At 41.1% G+C, this 27,808-nt stretch overlaps 1 long non-coding RNA gene across 1 annotated transcript in view; it reads left to right on the plus strand.

Annotated features, from left to right (window-relative positions):
* Positions 1-13,645, plus strand: part of LOC140896539 (uncharacterized) — a 58,614-nt gene extending 44,969 nt beyond the window's left edge. Inside the window, exons 3-5 of the long non-coding RNA XR_012154568.1 lie at positions 598-835; positions 2,562-2,690; positions 12,683-13,645. This is a non-coding gene — a long non-coding RNA (uncharacterized LOC140896539). The remainder of the gene's footprint in view (positions 1-597; positions 836-2,561; positions 2,691-12,682) is intronic.
* The last annotated feature ends 14,163 nt before the right edge of the window (positions 13,646-27,808 follow it).

Below are 27,808 nucleotides of genomic sequence, written 5' to 3' on the forward strand. Positions count from 1 at the left end.
TTAGTGCTGCTCTGAGCAGCAATAACATCTAATGGGAAACCCACCACAAAGAGTGGAGATTTCCCGTGGGAGAGTGCCCTGTGTGGTTCCCTCCCTGTACCCTGAGCTGACAGAGCCCCTCAAACTCATGAAGTTCCAACCATGAAGTGTTTGCCCACAAGGGCTTTAGAGGCTGGGTTCAGGGCAATACCAAATGCAATGCTTACTGTATGCCGATGGTGGTATTTTGCATGTATTTTTTTTTTTATCCCTTAAAGCCTGTCATCAGAGGACTTAGCACTAGATATCTTACCCTTTGAACACAGACCTGTTGACTCCTCTGACACTGTAACAGGGCGGCTTGCCTCTTTACAAGCTAGAGGCCTGGGGCCAACCAACCCTGGTTACTGAGGACACGCATCTGAACAGGGATCAGCTGATTCTCCTATAAAGGGCTGCAGAGGGAAAAGCCCCAGAGTGGGGGTAGAGAGAGAGAGAGGCTGCTGGGAGCAAGTAGGCACCAGCACAGAAAGGTGGGACTTCAGAAGTGAGACTACAGGCAGTAAACAGATGGACTTGAGAACTTTGTTTTGAATGTCTTTTAATTTCATAAACCAGAACCCAAGAAGAGCTGTGAATGGACAAAAGGGTGCATGAGATATTCAAAAAGCCCCTTGAAGGAGTAGACTGAAGCAAGGGCTGCTTGCAGGGTTACCCAGAGGCCACAAGGATGTGCCCTGGAGGAGGTCACCCTATGACAGTAGCTTGAATGCTGACTTCTGAATACTAAGCTGAGATTTTAACATCTCTTGAATGGCTCATCTTGACCATTAGTTCTCACGTGCAACTGTAATAGGTGAGTAATTTGCAAACCACACTTGAACTCTGTGACCTTGATTTTCCAATATGTCCAAGCTGAAAGAGAAAGGATGGCCCAGTGGCCTTTAGGGCGCTAGCCTGGGACTCAGGAGACCCAGGTTCAGTTCCCTGCTCTGCCACAGACTCCCTGGGTTCCCATGGACAAGTCCCTTGGTCTCTCAGTGCCTCAGTGCCCCATCTGCAAAATGGGGATAATTGCACAGCCCTATCGCACAGAGGTGTTGTCAGCATAATTGCATTAAAATTGTGAGATGCTCAAATACTAGGTATTGGGAGCTATGTAAGTATTTATCGTAGCTAGATGGTGGCCACAGAGAGCCAGCTGTGGTTCCTTGAACATGGTCCGCTCTGCTGGAGGTGTTCTCTTTAAGATGATTTTAAACTCTGAGTGCACCTGTGGTCATTTTATTATAAAATTACGAGTATTTCATCTGACTGGTGACCAGTGTATACCCTGAAGCACAAGGATTGCTAATCCTTATCATTTTGAGCTTTGCTGGTATATCCCCATTCTTTCTCATGTAGCACTTTAGTAAAATCCTGCTCCACCTGAAATCAATATAGTTTTTGCCATTTACTTCAGTGTGGATCAGGCTTTGACCATAATCCTTTTTGGGGGGCAATTAGCAAACTATTTGCCTGTGACATGGTGGACTAGGTCCTAAGGCCCCTTGCTGGAGGCCTTGTGGCCCTGCCACACCCCACCCCAAAAAAGGGCAGTAGAGAGGCCCTCCAAGCTGCCTAGAGCGGCTGCGTTGGAATCACCTAATCAGGGCCCAGCAGACTAGAATAAGAAGAGCTGCAGGGCCAGAGATCAGTTGTTTGCTAGAGCTGGAGGCGAGTGGATGGTGCTACGGCCTGGCTGCTGGGACTCCACTAGGACAAGGCCCTGAGGTAGGGGTGTAGCATGTGCTGGAGCCACGGGGAAGTGGTCGAGGGAATTATAGCTGCAATGGAGTTTATTTAAAGGGACATGGCTGCTATCTATAGGGTCCCTGGGCTGGGACCGAGAGTAGAGGGTGGGCCTGGGGTTCCCCTCTTGCCCCCAGTCACTGGGAAAGTGGCCTGGACTTTGAGGCACCCCAGAAGGGGAACTGACCTATAATGGCCCAGCTGGAGAGCTGCGGCTAGAAAGGCCCTGAGAGGGCGAAGACATTGCCTCCAGATAGGGAGCACTTAGGCACTGCACTATACTGGAGCAGGGACAACTTGAGAGAGACGTTACGGGGGGCGCTGAGAGACGCCCCTGCTGGACCTGTACCCCGTAAGGCAGTGGTGGGCAACCTTCGGGCCACACGTCGTCCATCAGGGTAATCCACCGGCAGGCCACGAGACAGTTTGTTTACATTGACCGTCCATAGGCATGTCTGCTCGCAGCTCCCAGTGGAAGCCCGCACCACTTCCTGCAGCTCCCATTTGCCAGGAATGGCAAGCCACGGCCACTGGGAGCTGCAGGCAGCCTTGCCTGCGGGTGGCCATAGGGTGACCAGATGTCCCGATTTTATAGGGCCAGTCCCAATTTTTGGGTCTTTTTCTTATATAGACTCCTATTATTCCCCACCCCCATCTCGATTTTTCACATTTGCTGTCAGATGGTCAGCGTAAACAAACTGTCTCATGGCCTGCCAGTGGATTACCCTGATGGGCCACAGGTTGCCGACCACTGCTGTAATGGGTTTGCTTTGTTTTTATTTCATGTATAGGCTGAGTCTGACTCGACTGGAGGGGCCACCACAAACAGGTGGAGAGAATGTGCAGGCACACGCACTTGGCCAGGGGGCACTTGGCCATTACATTGCCACAGTAATATCCTCTAGCAGTGAGTTCCAATGGTCAGTCCAATGTACCTTGCATTGAAATATATTTCCTTTTAACCATTTTATAGTCTCTGCTTTTTAATTGTATTGAGCGCCCCCGGGTTCTTGTATTGTTTATAAATAATGTTATAGTTATATTCTTGAATAATGTTTATTTAAGCAAAAACTCGCTTGTGTAATGATTTATGTTTTGTGTCTGAGATTTAGATAGCAATGACCTGCAAACGTAGTTAAAACTTCCGAAAAAGTTTTTTTAAAAAAAACCCACCACCTCCCTATAGGTAAGCTATACCTATAGAAACATCAGTGAGGGTGAAAGTGAAAAGCTCAAAATAAATAGAGAATAAAGCCATTTATAATCAATATAATTAACAGAGAGTCTGTTGTGGTTTTGAATGTATTCTATCAATACTATTATTTTAGGCCAGGGTGTTCAAAGTAGCCTAGGAGAGTTACACCCCCAGCGCCACTGCAGTTCAAGAGGATTTGGGTAGCTAACACCCATAAGCTCCTTTGCAAACCCCAGCTTTACACATTAAGTACCTCGACAATACTGTGTTGCGCTCATTGCTAGATAAAATGAATCATTCTAACTACAAAGACATCAAAACATTAAAAAAATCCAAGCACATTTCCTTTATTATAGGGAGTCCAACAGTAATATCCATGATGATGGTATATTAACCCTTACTATGCTCATGCATGGTACGTCAGCCTTTCCAGTCAGTACCAAAAGCTCTGCCTTTCTCACTTCTCTTGCTTCCTTCCCTCACAAATTGAGTCCCTTTGATGAGCCCCACCTCACCCTTCCTACACAAGGTAAATTTATCACCAGATAAATTCTCTCAACCATAAAAAGCAGACAGGACCAGAACTCTCTGTTCTATAGCATGTGGCAAGGCCACCAGACCTGTCCCCTTCTTTTCCCCCAACCAACTGGCTGATCCCACTTCTCTATGCTTGTTCCTGGCCAGAGAAAGGGATCAAGAACTGGCAGCAAAACCAGTGGATTCCATCACGAGACCATTCCCAATGGGGAAATATTAATGAATCTTATGGTCCCAATCGGGCCCTTTTCCCCAGTTACTAGAAACCCTCCATTCTCACTAGCCATACCAACCTACCCCAAAGGCTAGTGTTCAGCTGGAGGAAATTAACCTGTGCTCAAGTGACATTCATGTAGGAATTTACTGGTTTCTTAAGGGTTAATGCTAATACTGAATTGGCCCAATCAGGTTCAGTTTTGCCATCTCACTAAGTGAGATAAATAGAAACTTCTTGCCATATAGATCCAAAATGATAAGCTATTCCCACTGCAATGAATGGCTAACCTATAAATTCAGTCCACATCAGTTTTGTCAAATAGCAAAAACAGAAACAATGAAAACTAGACAGTCATGGCTCTGCATAGGTCAACAGTCAAGGTTATCTGTACTCAATTACTGGTATCTGCAAACTTACATATTGTCAGCTGATCATAGACTAAATGAAAATTTATCGTGTACAGAGACAGTAAATACAGTTGTTTGAAGAAAGCATCATATTAGTTCACTGGTTTGACTGTGTTTAAGAAAAAAAAGGGTTATTAGTCTTTTGGGAAATTCTTTCAAATATAACCTGCAGTAAATATCTAAAATTGGGATTATCTGTGTTATAAATCTTTGTTCAAAAAGGAGGAAAGGCACAGAAATTGCTCCTTAACCTTCAAAGACGATAAATTATATCATTTAACAATAGATAAACTTAGGGCACTTTTCCTGTGATACTGACCTATTGTCAGTTAAGTTTTAATCTGCCTCACCTCACCATCTGGTCTGTAGTACCAAAGACCTGGCTGTATTGGAAAAAGACAATAATTTGTTTGCTAACCTCTTCTCCGGAACAATATATCATTTCAGAAAACAAAGCCTACTAACACAACGTGTATTTATCTGTTTCCTCTATCTGTGTTCCTTTTTCCACAAGTGCAAGTTCAGGCTTTTGAAATGTTTTCCTAGTGATAACTTGTGATGCTGTTAGATTCATAACCCTGGAAAATAGATATATTGTTTTCCTTTCAGGCTTGTGTGAACTTAGAAAGATAGATGCACTGTTCTCGACTTAATGTATTTACTATATACGCATTAGTGATTTAAAAAAAAATGTATCCAAAATTGTCAGTAAATCTGTTACTAGAGTTTTTGGAAACAAGAACATTTTGGTAGACATTCACCTGGGGAAAAAATTATATCCAGTTTTCAGCAATTTCACTGCTAACTATTTTGGTCACTGAATCAAGAATTCAGCATCAGCCCCTTTTCATGCAGAAGAGAGAGATAGCAGCATCTCAGTCACAAACTATATAAAAGCAAGTAGATAACCAGCCTCCAGCAGCAAAATTACATGTAAAGCAGTAAACCAGCTTCACTGTCACAAAACTACAGATCAAAACATGCAGTGAGCCAGCTCCAGCATTTAAAACTACCTGTAAAGTTAGTTAGGCAGAAACCAAGGACATTTGTGGGTATGATTCAGATAAACATCTGCATGCTCCTCTGAGCTACCCAACACTCTTGGCAGACCCTGCTACCAGCCCATTCTCCTAACACCTCCTTCCCTCAGCTACCTGATGTTACCTTCTTGGGGTGGAGCGGAGTCATTCTGTGGCCTGATACCTCCATCTGGCATTTTTGGTGGATGGCAGGCTCACTCCAAACTGGCTGTGAGTTCTATACTTAGGTTTCACCAACCAGTTATCAAGTTTGAATTCCCCAGGCACTGTAGCAGCCTATACATGGAGTGCCAGACAGTTCCATTGGGTACTCCGATCTACCTTGTCACCTAGGCAATCCTACCGTTGTGATAGATAGTCCCTTACATCTTGAATCACAGCAACATTCAGGTTACTCTCAGTCCCAAAGGATCAGTCACTTAGCACAGGTCAATTGCACCTTAAATCTCACACCAAAGACAACGTGTGTAGCCAACCAATCCTGTAATAAACTATATACAGATTTATTGATAGGAAAAGGAAATAAGAGTTCTTTACAAGGTTAAAGCAGACAAACCTATAGTAAATCATTTGTGTTTATATCTTAAGTTTCAAAAGAAACTTAATAGAAGGTTGCATAATAAGCAAACTATATAAGTCCTGTAGGACTAACCCATGCTAAGCAGCTGGGGATCCATTGCTTATGCCTAGAAACCTAGCTCCTAGAATCCCAGCAACAATGAGATACTTGTTCTTCCTTGTTAGGAGTTTTTATTCCGTTCCTCCCTTCTGGTCTGAGAGGCAAACTCAGCTGATGGGAGAAATTCATATATTATCTGGACCTGTGTTTAAAAATTGTCTAACTTTTATAGCTGTTGTTTGACATCCTCCTGAGATACTAGTGGACTGGGTAGAGTGTTATCATTTGAGACTACATCATCTGTTTTTCCCCAAATTCAGGATAGAAATATTTATTGAACACTTCTGCCTTTTCTGCGTTATTGATGATAATTCTACCATTTTCATCTAGTAATGTACAAATAATGATGTCAGGATTCTTTTTGCTCCTAATTGACTTTAAAAACTTCTTCCTATTGTCCTTAGTTCTGCTTGTCATAATTTCTCCTTGTGTCACTTTGCTTCTCTTATCAATTTTCTACAATTTCTAGCTTCTGATTTATATTCATTACTATTGAATTCCTGTTTCTTCCATTTGGGGTGGGAGAGGGGTGGGTTGTGAGAGATATATATGAAGCTGCCTTCAATTCTCTTCTCAATCAGGTCATTTTTTGAACCAATACAGCCTTCTGACTCAGTTGTGGGATTGTGGCTTTTTGGGCATCTAGTAAAGTGTTCTTAAATAATTCCCAATTATCATTCACATTTTTCTGATTAAATTCTTCCTCCCAGCAGATTTGGTTCATAAGTGTTTTCAGCTTTGTGAAAATGGCCCTTTTAAAGCCCCGAGAATATCTATTACTGGTCTGGACTTCATACTGTTTGAACGTTATGAATGTGATCAAATCATGAGTGCTTGTACCTAAGTTACCATTAATTTTTGGTTCTGTGATCAGTTCCGCTTCATCTGTCAAGGCTAGGTCTAATATGGAATCCCCCTATGTTAGTTGCAACACTTTTTGGTTAGGCAGCATGAGACCTCCAGCTTGTGTCATTCAACCTGAAGTGCGCCAAACATGTAGCTTTTTTTCCCTACATCATATAGATGGGGGGTGAAAGGAGCTGGTCATCCTGTTCCCTAGTGTGATTTGGTGGTCTGTAGCAGATACCAACTAACACCCCTGCTTTATCTGTTATCTTCTCTCCCTCTTACACAGGCCTGAAAAAATAAGTCAAAGTAGCTTCTGTTGACCCTGGTGAGCATGTGTGGTAGGGACAGTCACTCAAGTATCCTGAAGAACACGCTGGAGTCAACCAGTTCAGCTCAAAGCCCCAACTTATCCAGTTCTATATTACTCTATTTTATTGCATACTGGTTTTCATATCACCCTCATGCCTACAGTATTTGAGTGCCTTCCAGTAAGGCATGAAGCAATGTGACTAATATCTGTCACATGCGGTTTGTTCTTTCACAATGCACACATAGTTGGGCGATGCAGTGTTTTGTTTTGGTAGTTTTCTTCTATTTTAAATGTTTTAGGTTTTTATTTACCAAAAGCTGCCCTGAGATCTTTGCTGTAATCTAGATGCTGGGGAAACAAGTCCTCTCCAAAATAACAACCCTTCTTCAGTTTCTTTGGAGTTGAAAAGAAGCAATTTCAAACATTTGGAATTTCACAGCTTTTAGGCCCTTCTGCATTCAGATCATATAGCCACTCCTCTCTTCATATGCATGGGACCTAGGGTTGCCAGGTGTCCGGTTTTCAATCAGAATGCTCAGCTGAAAAGGGACCCTGGTCGCTCTGGTCAGCACTGCTGACCAGGCTGTTAAAAGTCCAGTTGGCGGTGCAGCAGGGCTAAGGCAGGCTCCCTGCTGCTCCCAGAAGAAGTAGCATGTCCCACTTCCGGCTCCTAGGCTTAGAGGCAGCCAGGGAGCTCCCCACACGGCCCCATCCCAAGTGCCAGCTCCACAATCGGAGCTGTGGGGGCAGCGTCTGTGGACGGAGCAGAGCTCAGAGCTGTCTGGAGGCACCTCCACATAGGAACCAGAGTGGGGACATGCTGCCGCTTCTGGGAGCTGCCTGAGGTAAGTGGCGCCCAGAACCTGCACGCCCTCCCACGCCACAACCCCCTGCCCCAGCCCTGATCCCCCTCCCACTCTCTGAACCCCTCGATCCTAGCCTGGAGCACCCTCCTGCACCCCAAACCCCTCAGCCCCACCCCAGAGCCCACATCCACAGACGGAGGTCTCACACCTTCATCCCACACCCCAACACCCTGCCCCAGCCCTGATCCCCCTCCTGCCCTCCAAACCCCTCAGTCCCAGCCCAGAGCACCCTCCTGCACCCCAAAGCCCACCCCCCCCCCAGCCAGAGCCCTCCCACACCCCAACCTTCTGAGCCACCCTGGTCAAAATGAGCGAGTGAGTGAGTGAGGGTGGGGAGAGCAAGCGACCGAGGGAAGGGGGATGGAGTGAGTGGGGGCAGGGCCTCGGAGGAGGGACAGAGCAAGGGTTTGTGCAAGTATAAAGTTGGCAACTCTAATGGGACCACATTGGCAGAAGAGATCCACCCACACAGACCTGATTGCAGAAGACCCACATCCAGCATTGATTTCAATGGGACCACTACTGATACTGCCTAAGTGTTTGTAGAATCGGGCCTTGGTTACTTCAGTGGGTCTTTCAGGAGCTTTTCAGCATGGTTGATTTTAAATATTTTCTCTGACTGGAAAGATACAAAGAATTACATAATATTTAGATGCTAACTATTCGGTGAGGAATTATTAGCTTCAGAGTGTTGCTCTATTTCGAAGTCATTTTAAAAATTAACTAAATTTTCCCTTCATCTCTGTTGGAATTTCACTCTCTTTAACCAAAGCGCAGTGCTTAACGTCTTCTGTTTTATACCACTGCCAGAAGCAGTGACTGATTTTCCTCTATGTAAGCAAATTTGCTCAACCCCAATTGTTAGCCACTTCACAGGTTCAAAAATCTGATTGGGGGGGGGACGTTTGCTCAACACCATTGCTTCCCCAGACACTGGTGTCAGCTTTCTCCTCTGTTCCCTGTATCCCTCTCTCTCCAATAGGTATCACCCCTTACTCTTCTTATTTCCACTGGGCACTGCTGCTGTCCAGTCCCCTGTTTAGCCATTCCCATCACATAGTCCTGCACAATTTCCCCCTCTGCTCCTTGCCTAGTTTCTCTCCCTTCTAGGACTCTGCCCCTGGCTTCTGCCCAGCTCTCTCCCCTCTACCGCTAAGTACAGCTCTGTCCAGTTTCCTCTCCGTCCCCCAGCTCTCTCCTTGTGGATACTGCCCCACCCAGATCTGGGAGTGGGCGGGCAGGCAGGGAATGATGGGAGAGGGTGCAAACACTCCTGGGGTCCTTTTTTTTACCACCACTAGTTTCTCACTTCTGATTCTTTCCCCCCTATCTGATGACAGCGGGAGAGTCTGCCTGCCCCCAGGTTTTATTTTTAAATGAAAACAGAGATTATTTTTACATTGTCACATGACTCCAGAAGCTGGGGTTTTAAGAAAAACACCACAAATCTTGAGGCTCGTGATAAAATCCCCAGAGTTAACCACACTGCCTTTCTGAGCAGGGGTGAAGTTCACCCAGGGTGAACTGCTGCAAGAACTGCCTTTAAAGTCGTACCCACTTACACCAGTGGATCATTATGGCCAACACACACTCCTGGTCTCTCAGCTCTCAAAGTACAAAAGTTGGATTTTTAAACACTCGGCAAAAAATGGCCTACTGCTTGCCGGGAGATGATTATGACTGACTCCAAACAATTTAATTGTAATGAGAGGGATTATTTGGGGCTATAGTATAGTATAGCATAGTATATTTGAGGCTGAGAAAAGGCCTCTAGGAGATGGAACAATCAGGAGAGCACAAAGATGACTTAAAGTCTGTAGATGATCTGACTCAAAGCTTACAGTAAGCGTTTACTGTACATCCTTTTAGTCCATGGCTGCTGCTATTTCTGAGGAGCCTGGCGATCTTCCAAATCATGTCTAGAAACAAATGACAGTAACTAGAGATGTTCCTGGGGTTTTTTTGGCAGATTTATTACAAGATAAAATCTTACCAGTGGGCAGGCACAAAATTCAAATAATAGTCATTTAGAGAGACAGCAGAGAATCAAGTAGTACAAGTTACTCTGTTGATGAGCAACTACTGTTCTGTTGAAGGTCTGCAGATCAAGTTTTATTCATCTCCCATTGTCACTAGATGTGAAATAAAAATGAATTTTGGACATTTGATAGCCATTGGGATTGGGGGGGAACAGCCAGGGAAAGAAAGAGGTTTCATGACCCAGGAAATTAAAGCTCCTCACAGAATTGAAGCAGCAACTAAATATGAAACCTATTCAAATCTGACATGATTTCATTTAGCATTAGAAAAGGTGTTTGCTAGATAAAAGCCTCTACATTCAAAGATAACCTTTAATCTTTCTGCAATAGCATTAAAAAAAATCATTGGGTAAAAGGAACAGCAGAAGAGGTGGACATTGTCAGAGAAAGGTCTCTGGAAAAAAAATAAAGCTCTCCTGAGATCAGTACTAAACTTCCAGGATAATGTATTTTTTAAAAAATCCTTCTGATGGCTAAGAAGGGAGCCCATGCAATTTTAAAATAGCAGGTAGAAAATCCATAGCTGTTAAAAAGAAAAACACAAAGGCTACTAGGGCTTTGCTTACAACATTTTTAATTGTCCTCCCTAAACTCCAGACTAAAGTCTCGTCACCTTCCACCCCACCCAATAAAACTATGTTGGTAAATATAATTACTTCTATTGTCTAATCAATATCATATTGCTCATGGCTTCAGCTTGTTCAATATCATAGTCTGAAATCACTGACTCCTGATACTTACCTCAAGATGCCAATATCTGTTCAATGCTGGATAAACTACATTAGTTACTTCAGCAACTGAGATTTTGGTTTATCTCCTTTAATAATCCACATAAGTAAGATACAGTTTCTACTAACCTAATATGAAACATGAGGCTCACACATACTGAACTTCCAAAGTGCGTACACAACTTGAGGTGCTTCTTTTGTATGAGCTGATAACCATGTTCTGGGCTAAATAATCTCACCTAAACTGGGCTCCTCACCTGGGGCTCAGACCTGGACCTAGCAGTGCAGTCCCAATCCTTCTAATCCCAGCTACAGAGGGCAAGATGCAGCACCTGCGCCCAGTAAGAATGAGGCCAAAACTCTCCGCAGAACAGAGATGTTTTCTAGCTTCCACAGGAACAATTGTAGTGCTCATGGAAGTGCAGGGAGGGAACCATGCTGAGCTGCTCATCCCACACACTCCTACAGTGCATGGACTCAGCCAAAGCACCCTCACACCCCTCACTTATCTTTGTGCTCAGATTCTGTATGCCCGTATCCCTGCAGAGCCTCGTCGACTGAAGTGAAACTAAAAGCAAGCCCCTACATTGGTGTTCACCGCATCAGGGCCTTATATGATCAATTTTTCAGGCCGTGCCCATGTTTTCTTACATGTTTGTACAGCGCTAAGCATGATGGCAGTCAAATTGTGATCTGGAGCTTTGGTGGCAATGGTCATACAAATAAGAGGCGAAAGGTTATTTCTTGGTAAATGTAAAGTAATGCCGAACCTTCCCCCTCAGCCAGCTGGGATGTGGGGTCAGTGTGAAGCCATACAGTCATTATGCAAATCAAACCACCTTGGCCTATCAGAGGGCAGAGATATGCCTAAATGGGAAGGGCACACTGATCGACCTGCCTTTGTACATCACCTCTGTGCTTTTGTTGACTGAACCATTCCATTTCACTGGAATGTGACATACAAGTACTTTGTCATATCTTCGGCTAAACAATGTTCCATGACTGAGAGAGTGAGAGCAACCAACTGGTAGAAAAGGAGAAAATATTGCTCTATTAGCTAAGAGAGAAAATTAAACAGGTGACTCAGACTTTCAAAAGTGAGTTTTAATATTATTTATTGCACATACAATTCACAACAACATTTTCACTATTAGCTACATGAATGCAGTAATGACAGCCCAGATCCAAAACTACCAGAGAAGCGCAGGGCACCGCACTGTTCCCAAGAAGTTGCCTTTGTGTTCTCTCCTACATATGGCAACGTCACCCCATACTTTAGAATAAGAAGTATGCACCAATAAATTATCTTAATTGGAAACACATTGCAAACAAAATGCAAATGGCAAGAAACAGTGATTGTTCACAAAGGCCTGTCTTGAGAGTTAATCTATACAAATTATAAACACTCGATAACTATCCTGGTTTTCAGACTAACCATCTTTATGTCAGATCCCAGGACTAGGCTCTGGGGATTTCAAAATGTATCATGAAATAAAAACAGCTGCAAGGGAAACTCATATGACTAGGATAGGTGCCATATAGCAATTAACAGGCAGAAGTTTTGATCTGGAAAATCACATTCATTTTAATTGCTTCACTGTTATGTTCATAAAGAATTTGGCTCATTTCATTATTTTCCTTATTAGATAAACTATTTAACTTTGGAACAATGTAGTCATTAGTTCCATTGTTCCAGGTTTTTCATTGCTCTGAAATGAATGACAGAGACATGTTCTGCAAGGAAGATTGTTTATAAATATTTATGGTAGTCTGAACAGATATTCATGTAATCCATCCTAATTTTCTACCACATAATTCATCAGTTATTTTATCTAATCTGAAAACCAATGAGTGGCAGGTTTCTTAACCTGTGTCCAATAAGCTATTTAAAGAAAGTCTACCATCCCTTATAAAAGGTACAGAAAGAAAACCTATGAAAGAGCAAAACCTCCTTGGTTTTCTCCATTTTCCTTTTGTGGTCTGTTTAAATAAGATCTGTATATCATTGCTTCCACCTCTGCCATATTTCTTTTTTGAATCTGCAGAGATGAAAAGAGGTGGGCAAAATTCTGTCCTCAGAAGCACATCCTCAGCTCCTGCTGCTTTCTGCATGCAGAATTAGTCCTCGTGTGTATGTGTGAACAACTAAACAAATAGAGAGAACGAGTCCCAGATATCATGACTTTGGAAAGGGTGTTGCATCTGAGAGGTATCTACATCCGAATTCCACCTTCAATACTATAAAATATGTATAGGACTGTCTGTTCAAAATGTATATACTCTAATTGAAAGGAATCAGGAAGTGAAAAATGAAATTTGGCAGTTCTATTCTACGCCACCATTTGGTGCTTGTTGTGGGACTCTAGCAAAAGGGAGCTGTCGCTACAGGCATAATTTACTTGATTTTAAGGATCCATATGAATTCTGGCTACAGATCAAGTAGCCATTAACAAAGAGGAATGTTTCCCCATGCTCATTTGTTTTCCATGTGTGAATTTTCACTCGTCCAAACTCTCCCCACAAAAAAATATTATTTGTCTTCATGAATTCCATGTGGAAATGCAACAAAAGTCCTGCTAATAAATTATTCAAGAAAGACAACAGATTTTTTTTTGATTGCAAAAATACTCAAAAAGCCAGCGTTAGAATCAAAATATCAGTTCCCTGTGATTTCAGTATTTTCAGTTATATATTATAAAATGCTACATACGTAGCAAATAGATTCACATGCTCACGGAGAGCTTTTCTGGGTGAATTATCCTAAACAGGATAACTCAATGGCAAAGTAAGTAGGCTTTTAATGCTATTACTATTAGGAAAATAACATTAATATGAGACATATGCAGGTTGCTATTACATCAGTGCACAGTATTATTCAGTCAATATGTAGGCCCAGTGCTGTAGATCAGTGCAGAGTTCCTGGGCCTTTAACACATGTACCTTGGCTTAGTCTTGAGGTCAAAATCTATTAATGCAATTTTCTGTATAAAAAAGAGAATTTAAAATCCATGTGTTTTTAATGACATGTCCAGGGTTTGGATTTTTTAAAAAATTTGTCCTAGTCACATTGAATGTGAACTTCATTGAAATATGTGTTATCTATGGCAAACACTGAAACTAATTTGTGAAATAAAACAAACTTTACAAAAATAAACCTCTGTCTATTTGTTTGAAAAGTTAAATTTTGGTAAAGTCATGCTTCAAATTTGAAAGGTCATTATTGGTAATTTGCATTTATTTAGTGAAGCGTTACATAATAAACTGAAACCACGTGTCAAAATGTAACCCATATAACATAAGTGTGCGGAGATAAAGGAGTTTCAAAGATTTAAAAATTAATATGGCATTTAAACAAGATATATAAAAAGGATGCCTAGAGTTAAAAAGAGTTTCCATTTCAAATAATTAACATGTTTTGGTTTCTCCAATTTTTGCGGTCTTGTTGCACAACATGTATCTAAGAAACTGTCGAACATGCATAGTTTGGATTAAGCTCTTGTTTGTGTCTATTTAACAGCTACTCACAGCTGTCTCTGCTTTAAAAGTATTGAGATAAAATTTCATCGCGAAGGTTTTTAACACAAAGAACTAACATTATGTTAAATGGGCCTGACTATGATTGCTGGCCAGACTGGTGGCAGCTGGAACAAGGAACTTACACGCACACAGGGTTATAGTTCAGATGCCAGGGAGTCAGTGTTTGTTGAACAGCTGATCGCAAAAAGAAAGCGGCATAGGCAAAATCCCAAACGTGAGAGGGAAAGTCGTCTAGTAATCGGAGTCTAAACATAATATAGGAAAAGGACTCTTGGAGCCCAATGGTAATAAAAAAGGTCCCCTACAGAGTTAAGACGACAGCAAAAGACTTCCTCCAGGCCCGAAGAGGCACACGATAGAAAAATCACCCTTTAGTCTTCCACATGCGTCTTGACTTCCTTCCCTGATATCACTTCTATTCCCAGGGAGATCAGCTACTTCCCGTCTCTTCAATCCAGCAGCATTTTCCCTATTAATCTCCCACTGATCAGTTAGGCTGTGGTGCTAGACGTGACCTGATGACTGAATCCCTCTGCAATCACTGCTGGGGTGCCTTTCTGTACAGGACTAGATTTTTAACCCTCTGTTTCCCAGACTGTTGAGTCTATACACCTTGTTACATGTCCATAGTATAATTACTAACAAAAAATATATAGTAGAGTTTCTACAAATGTGGGGCCTAAACATCCTCAGTGCAAGTGAGAACCCACAGCTCCCCCTAGTTTCAGCAGGAATTGTAAATATTCACCTGCATTCAGAATCAGGTCCCGTCTCTACTAAGGCTAGAATCCACTGAAATGTTTGGGAGGTGGGGGAATGACATTAGCATTAAGTAAATTAAAGCCAAGGAAGAAGAAGCAGAATGAATGGCCAAATATAATTGTTTCTGGATTAACTGCTAATTTAAGAGTGCTAAATACATTATAAACACTAAACAAACGAACAAAGGTAAAAATATAATCTGCATTTGTATTTGAATTCTACTCATTCTTCTAAGAGTACCAAGAATTAAGGATAGATGAGAATAAGCTGCTAACCTTACCAGTTCTGAAATGGCAAAATAGCACAGCTAAAGGCTCAGGTGTGTATGGGAGATACTTGATTTAGATTACTGAAGAAATAAAAGTTACATAAAGCTTATGCAAGATTTTATTGCATTTTCCATATTAAGTTTTTTGCTGTTTGGAAGTTGCCCATTGCCATCAAATTAACGGATTAATATGAAATGGGATCATGTCACTGTTCTCAAAGAAAAAACTTCTGTAACTAATTAGCAATACATAAGCCAGGAGCCTAAAATAGGTTTGTGGTTATTGGCAGGTGTTAAAGAGAGTCCTGGAGATCAGATGTTCTGTTCATGAACAAAGGCAGCTTATTGGTGTACCAAGAAAAAATACAAGGCTACATCCCCAAAACTCCCATGTTATTCAAGTCTCGGCATCCCTGAGTACTCTGGCCAAGGTTCAGCAAGGCACTTAGGCATGTGAGTAGATTCACTGGCATCGTGAAACTATTTACATGCTTAAAGTTAAGCACCTGCTTAAGAGCTTTGTGAACTAGTGTTCTTTCAGGTAAGGATTCTCTTTAGTCAGGCTCCTATTCTACAGACTTAACTTCAGGACTTAACTTTTCCTTTCCAGGAACCTTCCCTTGATGCCTTTAGCCTGAACATGTGGTACTGGGGTTTTATAACCCTTCACATTATTAGCAGGCTTTCAGCTGGCCAATCGGAGTGTAACTGTCTCTGTAAAGCTATTCCAGTGCCTGGTTCTTTTATGTCCCTTCTTTTTCCAGATGTGTTGTTATAACTCAGCAGCTAAGGCCTTCAGTGCAATGCAGTTAGAGCATTCTTTTGGAGACTCCAAGTTTCCTGTACAAGTAAGTTGACATTCTGCCTTTTTTCCAGGTTACATTAAGCTGTGGGAACAGTTTACATAAATTTGCATTCTTCCTTCCTTCCAGTTACTCTAGCAAGCTATGAGAACAGGTTAGCAGCAGAACTGTTGATACTGATATTGCTCTGTCTCCAGCTCCACTGTCCCCATCAGAGTGTTTCAAAGGCTTTCCTGGGAAAAGCAATGGGAACTTCTATGAGCAAGTCTTACACAAAACTCAGAGCAGCAACTAACATGACTTTGAGGCAGAATGTTCATGTTCCATATGGAAAAACTAGCCCACTGTGTCTTCTCATAAGCTGAGTAGGTTTTGTGCAGCTGTTTAGCACTTCAACAACAAAACCCCAACAACAAATCATATCTTGACCCTTACCTTCTCTCTGCCTTCCATATCAACAGACTGAGGGGGTGGGGCGAGTTCAGCACAATGTAAAATTACACTGCAGCCAATTTAATTGGCCTCCATAGAGCAGTCAAGCATGAGCTAAGCATCTAATGTTACATAATGTATGATGAGAAAGCATGAGAAGTTCAACTAAATTGGGAGATGCTGATAAATCGGGTGACAGGTCACCCCATACCTCTCAACCGTCTCATAAGAGGAACATTCTTCATCTGACTCCTTAACTTCTCCCCCATCCCACTTACCTTACTGTTTATTACTGCTACCAGAGAAGCTAAATAGAAGCTGAATTTACAGAAATTATTTATGTTGTGTGAACTTCAACAATTTGAGTTTTGCATAGTTTCAGCACACCCCACCAGCAGTTTGGGTTTGCAACCTCTGAGGTTTGTTTGTTTTGAAAGGCCATTCCCCTCAAACAAACACGTGGCAATTTTTAAATAAAAGCAGCAAATTTCAGCATCCTTCTTTCACTCAGTTCTATCTGAGAGCTATAAATAACTGATCTTATATAGGTACATTTTGGTGTGTCTTCTAATCAACAGGCACCTACAGTAAAGCAACAATAGCATAGCTAAACAGGACCTCATGGTGTCACATATTTTAGTGAATTACTAAACTGGTCTCCCGTCACTGTATTGCAACCCCTTATATTTAATATGCTTCATTTTTCCCATCTGGAAAATGGGATAATGTGCTTTGATATATACTGATCAAAAGTGCTATATAAGAGCTAGATGGTATTGTTATTTATTTTATTAATGCTAACAGCACATCCCAATGACAGACATGGACATAACTGGTCCTTTCACTCAAAGGTTTCCTTTTCGGTAAAGAATCATAACGAGTGAAAATTCATAGCAGGATTGTGGAATGTAGTCAGCCTAATTTAGCCATATGAACTGAACTCTTATGAAGAGAGTAGTGTGAACATCTGCTTGACATACAGCTCTACAAATGAGTTCTGCTTTAGTCAATGGATTTTTAAACAGGTAATGATCAAAATATTTTCCAAAATTTAAAGTGTATTTATTCTTCTTGTTCTTTCTAAGTATGAAACTAAGTGAAAAATTGCATGAGTCATTTCTTTGCTGTATTTAATCTCTTTGAATGCTGAATAGATTGCTCACAGAATAGCCACGTTTGTCAAGTACTCTTTCACAATTTTTTTGGGGTCTTCAGATTTATTTCAGAAGGAAATAGACTTCTAGGATGGAGGCTGGCACAACTGATTAAGAGAGCTTTAAACTAGGAATTTGGGGGAGATGGTTGGGAGATGTCCAGGTAATCTCCACGCCAGAATTTAGCATAGAGTGGAAAGAAAATGAAGCAAGAGTGGATACAGCTGTAGGTAGGAGGAAGGGCAGTGTAGATACAAGTCTAATAGGTTATACTGGTAGTAAAATAACCATGCCTAATAGGGTACAGAATGTGAGTGAGGCCAAACAGCAAAAATTAAGATGTTTGTACACTAATGCAAGGAGCCTAGGTAACAAAATGGAGGAACTAGAGTTACTGGTGCAGGAAGTGAAACCAGATATTATAGGTATAACAGAGACCTGGTGGAATAGTAGTCATGACTGGGCTACAGGTATTGAAGGGTATGTGCTGTTTAGGAAAGACCGAAATAAAGGTAAAGGTGGTGGAGTAGCACTGTATATCAATGATGAGATAGAATGTAAAGAAATAAGAAGCGATGAAATGGATATGACTGAGTCTGTCTGGGCAATAATTAAATTGGGGAAGAAAACTATTAGAGCCTCCCCTGGGATAGTGCTTGGGGTGTGCTATAGACCGCCGGGATCTAATTTGGATATGGATAGAGCCCTTTTTAATGTTTTTAATAAAGTAAATACTAATGGAAACTGTGTGATCAATGGGAGACTTTAACTTCCCAGATATAGACTGGAGGACGAGTGCTAGTAATAATAATAGGGCTCAGATTTTCCTAGATGCGATAGCTGATGGATTCCTTCAACAAGTAGTTGCTGAACCGACTAGAGGGGATGCCATTTTAGATTTGGTCTTGGCGAGTAATGAGGATCTCATAGAGGAAATGGTTGTAGGGGATAATCTTGGCTCAAGTGATCATGAGCTAATTCAGTTCAAATTGAATGGAAGGATTAACAAAAATAAATCTGCAACTAGGGTTTTTGATTTCAAAAGGGCTGACTTTCAAAAATTAAGGAAATTAGTTAGGGAAGTGGATTGGACTGAAGAATTTATGGGTTTAAAGGTAGAGGAGGCCTGGGATTATTTTAAATTAAAGCTGCAGAAGCTATCGGAAGCCTGCATCCCAAGAAAGGGGAAAAAATTCATAGGCAGGAGTTGTAGACCAAGCTGGATGAGCAAGCATCTTAGAGAGGTAATTAAGAAAAAGCAGAAAGCATATAGGGAGTGGAAGAAGGGAGGGATCAGTAAGGAAAGCTACCTTATTGAGGTCAGAATATGTAGGGATAAAGTGAGACAGGCTAAAAGTCAAGTAGAGTTGGACCTTGCAAAGGGAATTAAAACCAATAGTAAAAGGTTCTATAGTCATATAAATAGGAAGAAAACAAAGAAAGAAGAAGTGGGACCGCTAAAAACTGAGGATGGAGTGGAGGTCAAGGATAATCTAGGCATGGCCCAATATCTAAACAAATACTTTGCCTCAGTCTTTAAAAAGACTAAAGAGGATCTTAGGGATAATGGTAGCATGATAAATGGGAATGAGGATATGGAGGTAGACATCACCATATCTGAGGTAGAAGCGAAACTCAAACAGCTTAATGGGACTAAATCGGGGGGCCCAGATAATCTTCATCCAAGAATATTAAAAGAATTGGCACAAGAAATTGCAAGCCCATTAGCAAGAATTTTTAATGAATCTGTAAACTCAGGGGTTGTACCGTATGATTGGAGAATTGCTAACATAGTTCCTATTTTTAAGAAAGGGAAAAAAAAGTGATCCAAGTAATTATAGGCCTGTTAGTTTGACATCTGTAGTATGCAAGGTCTTGGAAAAAATTTTGAAGGAGAAGGTAGTTAAGGACATTGAAGTCAATGGTAAATGGGACAAAATACAACATGGTTTTACAAAAGGTAGATCGTGCCAAACCAACCTGATCTCCTTCTTTGAGAGAGTAACAGATTTTTTAGATAAAGGAAACGCAGTGGATCTAATTTACTTAGATTTTAGTAAGGCGTTTGATACTGTGCCACATGGGGAATTATTAGTTAAATTGGATAAGATGGGCATCAATAGGAAAATTGAAAGGTGGATAGGGAATTGGTTAAAGGGGAGACTACAACGGGTCCTACTGAAAGGTGAACTGTCAAGTTGGAGGGAGGTTACCAGTGGAGTTCCTCAAGGATCAGTTTTGGGACCAATCTTATTTAATCTTTTTATTACTGACCTGGGCACAAAAAGTGGGAGTGTGCTAATAAAGTTTGCAGATGATACAAAGCTGGGAGGTATTGCTAATTTAGAGAAGGACAGGGATACCCTACAGGAGGATCTGGATGACCTTGTAAACTGGAGTAATAGGAATAGGATGAAATTTAATAGTGAGAAGTGTAAGGTCATGCATTTAGGGATTAATAACAAGAATTTTAGTTATAAGCTAGGGACGCATCAACTAGAAGTAACGGAGGAGGAAAAGGACCTTGGAGTATTGGTTGATCATAGGATGACTATGAGCTGCCAATGTGATATGGCTGTGAAAAAAGCTAATGTCGTCTTGGGATGCATCAGGAGAGGTATTTCCAGTAGGGATAAGGAGGTTTTAGTACCGTTATATAAGGCACTGGTGAGACCTCACCTGGAATACTGTGTGCAGTTCTGGTCTCCCATGTTTAAGAAGGATGAATTCAAACTGGAACAGGTACAGAGAACGGCTACTAGGATGATCCGAGGAATGGAAAACTTGTCTTATGAAAGGAGACTCAGGGAGCTTGGCTTGTTTAGCCTAACTAAAAGAAGGTTGAGGGGAGATATGATTGCTCTCTATAAATATATCAGAGGGATAAATACCAGAGAGGGAGAGGAATTATTTAAACTCAGTACCAATGTGGACACAAGAACAAATGGATATAAACTGGCCACTAGGAAATTTAGATTAGAAATTAGACGAAGGTTTCTAACCATCAGAGGAGTGAAGTTTTGGAATAGCCTTCCGAGGGAAGTAGTTGGGGCAAAAGATCTATCTTGCTTTAAGATTAAACTCGATAAGTTTATGGAGGAGATGGTATGATGGGATAACATGGTTTTGGTAATTAAATATTCATGGTAAATAGGCCCAATGGCCTGTGATGGGTTTTTAGATGGGGTAAGATCCAAGTTACCCGGGAAAGAATTTTCTGTAGTATCTGGCTGATGAATCTTGCCCATATGCTCAGGGTTTAGCTGATCGCCATATTTGGGGTCGGGAAGGAATTTTCCTCCAGGGCAGATTGGAAGGCCCTGGAGGTTTTTCGCCTTCCTCTGTAGCATGGGGCACGGGTCACTTGCTGGAGGATTCTCTGCTCCTTGAGGTCTTCAAACTACAATTTGAGGACTTCAATAGCACAGATATAGGTGTGAGGTCTTTTTTAGGAGTGGTGGGTGAAATTCTGTGGCCTGCATTGTGCAGGAGGTCAGACTAGATGATCATAATGGTCCCTTCTGACCTAAATATCTATGAATCTATGAATCTATTACTGATATTTGAAATTCAATGTGGATGTCAGTTATAGATTGGTCAGATAAGACACTACTCCAAAAATGCACCTGGTTTTTGAATTTGCTTCCCACAAAGGTTCTTGCCGGTAAAACAGAGTGCTCAATAGTCATATAGAGCAAAATACAAAAGGGATATGAGCATGGCAAGGGCAACTTCATTTAAAAAAGTGAGCTTAACTGTGGGTTGCACTATTTGCCCAGCTCTAATAATTACCCTTTGATAGCTTGAAATTTTGTTCCCAAATATTCTTTTCTTTGCTGAATAAGTTCACTTGTTTGTAATCTTAGGGTTACACATGCTCTACTAAAAAAGTATTTTTAAGGAGTATTGATTAATTTGTCTTCAGAATAAGACATACTCATTTTAAAATTTTAATGAGAGACAAGGAGGGTGAGGTAATAACTTTTATTGAACCAACTTCTTTTGGTAAGAGAGAGACAAGCCTTCAAGCTTATACAGAGCTTTTCTTCAGGTCTGTATCATATCCTTCATCCAGCAGGGCCACAAGACACTTTTCAAATGATAGGGGTGAAATGCAATGGAGCTAGTTCTGAGACATGATGCAGTGAAGTATTAAATGGGACTTAAGTAAGACACAGGCCTTGTGTTGGACCTCTGCACGGGGGTGAATTTCACCTGAATCAACTGGTGTAAATTGTCATAGCCCCACTGATCGCAGCCAAGTATCTGTTCCTGATTATCAACATTCATCGGTGTTGCCTGGGAAATGTATAATATCTTCTCCAATGGGAACTGCAAGGGGAATTTAGGTAGGCAGAGTATACAATAGTTAACTAAATATAGACCTAGACCTGGAGCTAATCCCCTCAGGATATGGGTAGGTAGGTTCCGATCTGGATCCAAAGTTTGCCACGCAAGCCCATCTTTGTACAATGTGGAATTGAGCCAGAATACCAAACTTAACAAACTTAGTCTCATGGAAATTGCTTTAGGTTATTTATTTACTTTTAGCATTATAGCTATTGCATCCAAGAGCCTTAAAGTTCTTAGATAAAAACAATAAAATAAAAACAAAAATTCCTGAGTCTTTCCCCTAGGTGACTCAATAAAAAGATTGTGCCGTTATTTGCACAGAGATCCCGTCTCCATCACACCCGCCTTTTTCATCCTGGTAGCTAATTAATAAAAAGATAGGTGGCTTATTTACTATTACTATTTCAGTGCTCAAAAGTGTGCAATGCACCTTAGCACAGATGAGAAGACATGGTCTCTGCTATGATGAGTGAAGCCAATATACCTTCAAGATTGTCAAACATAGGCTCTGGAAAATGTAAGCAGGAGTAAGTTCCAACAATAATTCTCCTGGAGGACAGACTAGATGAATATAATGGTCATTTGTGGCCCTAACATTTCTGTATCTTGGCTATATTTGCTACTTTTGATCATACTCTCCTCCTTGAAATCTTACCCTGCCTTGGCTTTCACTCATGTGCTTCTTTCTATTCTTATCATAAGCTCTGCAGTCAAGCTTTCAGCTAATCACCTGGAGGGTCCTCCTCCACTCTTCTCCCATTTTCCAGGGGTTCCTCACAGATCTCCATGTTTGTCTCACTCCTCACCTTCCTCTCCACTCTTTCATTACTCACACAACGTCAGCTACTCCCCCCACACCAGTGACCCACGGCTCTGTCTCCACTCCTGATCCATCTCCCTCCATCCAACTCTGAGTCTCCACCAGAATTGAATCAAAACTGAACTCTATGTCTCCACTCCCAAACCCTTCTTTCTTTGACAACTTCTTCATTTTGGCTACGCCACCCTTTTTCCTATCATCTAGGTCTGTCACCTGGACAGTGTGTTTGGCTCCACCCTCCCTCTATACCCATACATCCAAGCACAGGATCTTGCCATAGTATCTGTAAGATCTCTCTCTCTGCTCTGCTAAAAATCTCATCCAAATCCTCAGCACCTCCTACCCTAACCATCGCAACCTCCTCCTCCCTGCCCTTCCCAACACCCACCTTGCTCCCCCCCCAGGTCCACTCAAAAAGCTGATGCTAAGATAAGCTTCTTGGTATTAAATTTTGATTGTCACTCCCTTCCCGTTTGAATCCTTCCTGTGAATACCCTTTCTCCATTCCCTCAGATACAAGTTTCTGATTCTTCGCACCATAGCCCTGCCATATATATTTACTGCTCTTCTACCCATTTGGTCACCAGTACCTAGCACAATGGGGCCCTGATCCTGAATGGGGCCTCTAGGCATTACTGCAATGCAAATAGAAATGTATAATAGTGAATTATGGTTAGATTTGCTAGCAAATACTTTAAATGTTCTTAACATGAGCAGTACAAGTTTTATTGACGTGCAGTAGCAAAAGTTCCTACAGCCTAATATTGACATATTAAAACAGGGTGTACAATTATAATTATAACGTTAGTCAGACACTTATAAATATGTCCTAAACCCCCCAAAAAAGTGCTTTGGAATTTAAGATTTACTACTGCATAATAAAGATGGCTTGTTCTGCTTTAATAGGGGAATTAGCACTGTTGAGTGGCAGACTCAGTCCCCAGCAGGCAAAAGCCTTTATACCGAGAAAATAAAACTTCTTTTCCCAACTTCTGTCTTTCCACTTTCAGTCATGTCTCCATTTTATTAATCAGCAGGCCAAGAGCTGTAATGCACCATTTCTCTGGTTTGCTGTATAAGATACGTATTGATACCGGGATGAAGAAAACATTTCCTCCAGGAACCCGCCCAGTGGTTGGATTCAGTCTGCCAGAGGGGTTATAAAACATTTTAAAATAGCTCCATTTGAAGGATATTATACTACTGACGTTGTACATTTGTGTTATTATAAACTAAGTCAGACTTTTCCTAGGTTAAAAAAAATGGAACAAATTACTGTGGAAACTTACTTAAGTAGAGTTTCTCTGGATTTCCACTGAGATGAAAGAACATCATTTTCCCCATTTTTTTCTGTACAATAGTGGAACTGTGCTAAATTTCATATAGATATCAGTTGTTATATGAAGGTATGAATGATTGAATTACATCGATCCTGGGCAAGATAACGGAGGACTCAATTAATAAAGAATTAAAGGAGGATAATATAATTAATTCCAATCAATGAAGGTTTATAGAAAATAGATTCTGTCAGACTAACTTGAATTTTTTTTTTTGATGAGATTACAAGTTTGGTTGATAAAAGTAATAGGGTTGATATCATATATTTAGACTTCTGTAAGGCTTTTGGCTTGGTACCTCATGACATTTTGATTAGAAAACTAGAAGACTGTAAAATTAACATGGCACACGTTAAATGGATTAAAAGCTGGATACCTGATAGGTCTCAATATGAGAGAGATAAGGTAGGTGAGATAATATCTTTTATTGCACCAACTGCTGTTGGTAGAAGATACAAGGTTTCCAATTGCACTGAGCAGTTCCTCTTCTTCAGGCTGGGCAAAGGAGTTCAGACTAAATTATCTGAATCTCCCCTCTGGCCTTGGAATCTACGAATCTCTGAAATAAATCTTTGGCATCATGAGTAACTGAAGGGCCCAAGGGACTCTAAATTATCATCCGATAGATGTTTGCTGTGTAAAATGATGTGCCTGTGAAAAATGATTTGGTTTCACTCCACTTACTGGTGGACATGTATCATTCTCACAAAATCACCACCACCACAATTATCACTGATTGGCACCCTTGACCGTAGTCTCAACAGAGTTAAGGACTGAACAGACATGAACCAGAACTATCCTCCCTCATGTTTTTGTGGTTCCTGACCAAAATGAACCAGAACCCTTTTCAGATCTTTGCTGTGTTCTGATAAGCTAAGTGTCCTCCTGTTTTTGAAAATGAAGTTTCAGGGTCCAGTTGCTGTAGTAGGCCTGGTGCCTCAGACTGTAATTATAATATTCACATCTAGTAGGGAAGTGCCAGCATGGGTTGTGTTCGAATTCAGAAACACAGGAGATCCAACAGAAAGTCTGCCTGAACTATTGAGCACCAGAACTTTTTTCCACAACTGTGAGCAAGAACATTGAGAAGCTACTGAGGATTCAAAGAAAGTGAAGGTCATGATGTACCAGGAGCTTGTTGGGAAGATCTCTAAGAGGAAGGGCAATGAGATTTGGGATCAGGTCCAAATGAATCACAAGAAATGCAAATGACTGCTTATTGCCTTTCATGGGTTTACAATTCCTGGGTTGGCCCTGACTTTCCCCTTCAGCAGCAGGACTAGAAGAGAGGCACCCACACAGTTGAGCTGGAGTGGGAAGCATCTTGCCATCTGCTCTCCTCTTTCACTGCCAACAGTATAGGGCTTCATAAATCATAATGCCAGCACTGTGCCTGGAAGTCTGTTGGAAGAGGGAGACCTCAGAAACTTTCAGTTCAGACAAGTAGTTCAAACAGATTACTTTTGAAGTTTGCCAGTTCTTATTATAAGACAGACCTGGGAACCCATTGGTTCCATATTGCTAGAGCTAATGTTTGGGCTTATTATTCACACAATCAAACCAACTGATAAAAGTTATATTCCTCCTTTACCTGCTACCTCCTATCAAACTTAATTGCGTCTTATGCCCGTGAATTATAAAGAACTTTTATGCACACTTTAAAAATTATGGAATGCTCTCTTGCTAAGGGGCCATTTCATTGCATGAAAGACTGTCTTTTCAGAAGCAGAATGTGAGTAATGTTCAGCCAATCAAGCAAAGCCTTTGAACCTCCACTGTGAATAAGACACTATTTCTCTCCAAATCCATGTCATAATTGTCTCTGTTAAATTTATTATGGATCATTACCTTTGCTCTTCTGTTTTGCTTGAAGACAGCTAGGATGCAATAAACACTGCACCTACTCACAGTATAAGTGTGCTTGGTGTTTCAGTTTTGTTGGTTGCCACTTTTCAGTGGGAAACTGGAAAAGGAGTTTGGAATAATTTATTCCTGCCTCATTTTCATTAATTCTGAGTGCAATTCACCATGAGTGCAGTGCAAAAGGAGACTGTCCGCAAAAGCTGAGTTTCTGGCAGCCTTCGAAACAGATGGCATGGACTAATGTTACCCCCTCCCCTTTTCCTGGGGAAAGTTTGATAAAAATCTTCACCAATTTGCATAGGTGACCACGGACCCAAACCCTTGGATCTTAAGAACAATGAAAAAGCATTAAGTTTCTTAAAAGAAAAATTTTATAGAAGAAAAAGTAAAAAGAATCACCTCTGTAAAATCAGGATGGTAAATACCTTACAGGGTAATTAGATTCAAAACATAGAGAATCCCTCTAGGCAAAACCTTTAAGAGACAAAAACAGGAATATCCATTCCATTCAGCACAGCTTATTTTCTCAGCCATTTAAACAAACAGAATCTAACGCATATGTAGCTAGATTATTTACTAAGTTTTAAAGTGTCAATATTTTAATGCCTGAAATTTACCTATGTTTTAAAGATAATCAAATGTTCATGTGAAAAATACATGAAGTGCAAAGTTTACAGTGTATAATTACTCACATCCCATTGCACTACGAATGAGGGAGGTGTTTCTTTGGTAGTGTGAAATTCTCCCTTGTGCACAAGGCCCTCCACACCACTTAAGACTGATGATTAAGGCTGGTGGCTGAATTAGGCTGAACATGAGAGTGGTCAGACGTTAAGGTTTCTGCCCCTATGTGCAGCACAGGTAGCAATGGGGTGAAGCAAAGACAAGGCAGTATAATCTGCATTTATGTAAAGCGAGGAGTTCTAACACACCCAGCGAGAGGCATGGAGGAGCTGCAGTCAAAATTCAAAAGATTCCTGATCTTGCACCACTGACATCAGTGTGAGCTTTGCTATTGACTTCAAAGGGTGCTGGATCAAGCTGGAAAAGTAGCTTAGGTAAGGCTGTGCTGTATCCTTAGACGCTCATCCCAGGGATGGATTTTGGCACTTGCATACTGCCTAAGTTTCATCCACAATTCTTATTTAATGTGATTTGAGAGTGCCTCATCTCTGTTAAAGATCCTTGATCTGAAAGAATTTATGAATGACAGGGTGTGGGAGGAGGAACATTGGGCAAATATATTTACTATTTACATTTCCTGTGTTATTCTAAGATTTTTATAACCTCCCATACTAGAGTACTTTTATATCAAGTACAATTAATGTGCACATCATGACTTGTCTAGTATCATCCACAAGAGAAAAGGAGTACTTGTGGCACCTTAGAGACTAACCAATTTATTAGAGCATAAGCTTTCGTGAGCTACAGCTCACTTCCTCAGATGCATATCGTGGAAACAGTGGGGTGGGAGGAGGTATTGTTTCATATTCTCTGTGTATATATAAAGCCTGCTGCAGTTTCCACGATATGCATCTGAGGAAGTGAGCTGTAGCTCACGAAAGCTTATGCTCTAATAAATTGGTTAGTCTCTAAGGTGCCACAAGTACTCCTTTTCTTTTTGCGAATACAGACTAACACGGCTGTTACTCTGAAACCTATCCACAAGAGAATAACTAAAAGGATTTTTTAATCTGAATCTGTACAGGCTTTTCTGTCACTTTTTAAGCAGCTTCATTATTATTTTTTCTTCTGTAATTTGTATAAAGTACTTAACATTCAAAACAGATCCTTTTTAACCTTTTGCCCAACTTTAGCTTTTTCTACTTCAAGGGGTGGGGT

The sequence above is a fragment of the Lepidochelys kempii genome, chromosome 12 (assembly GCF_965140285.1).
Source record: "Lepidochelys kempii isolate rLepKem1 chromosome 12, rLepKem1.hap1, whole genome shotgun sequence".
NCBI lineage: Eukaryota > Metazoa > Chordata > Testudines > Cheloniidae > Lepidochelys > Lepidochelys kempii.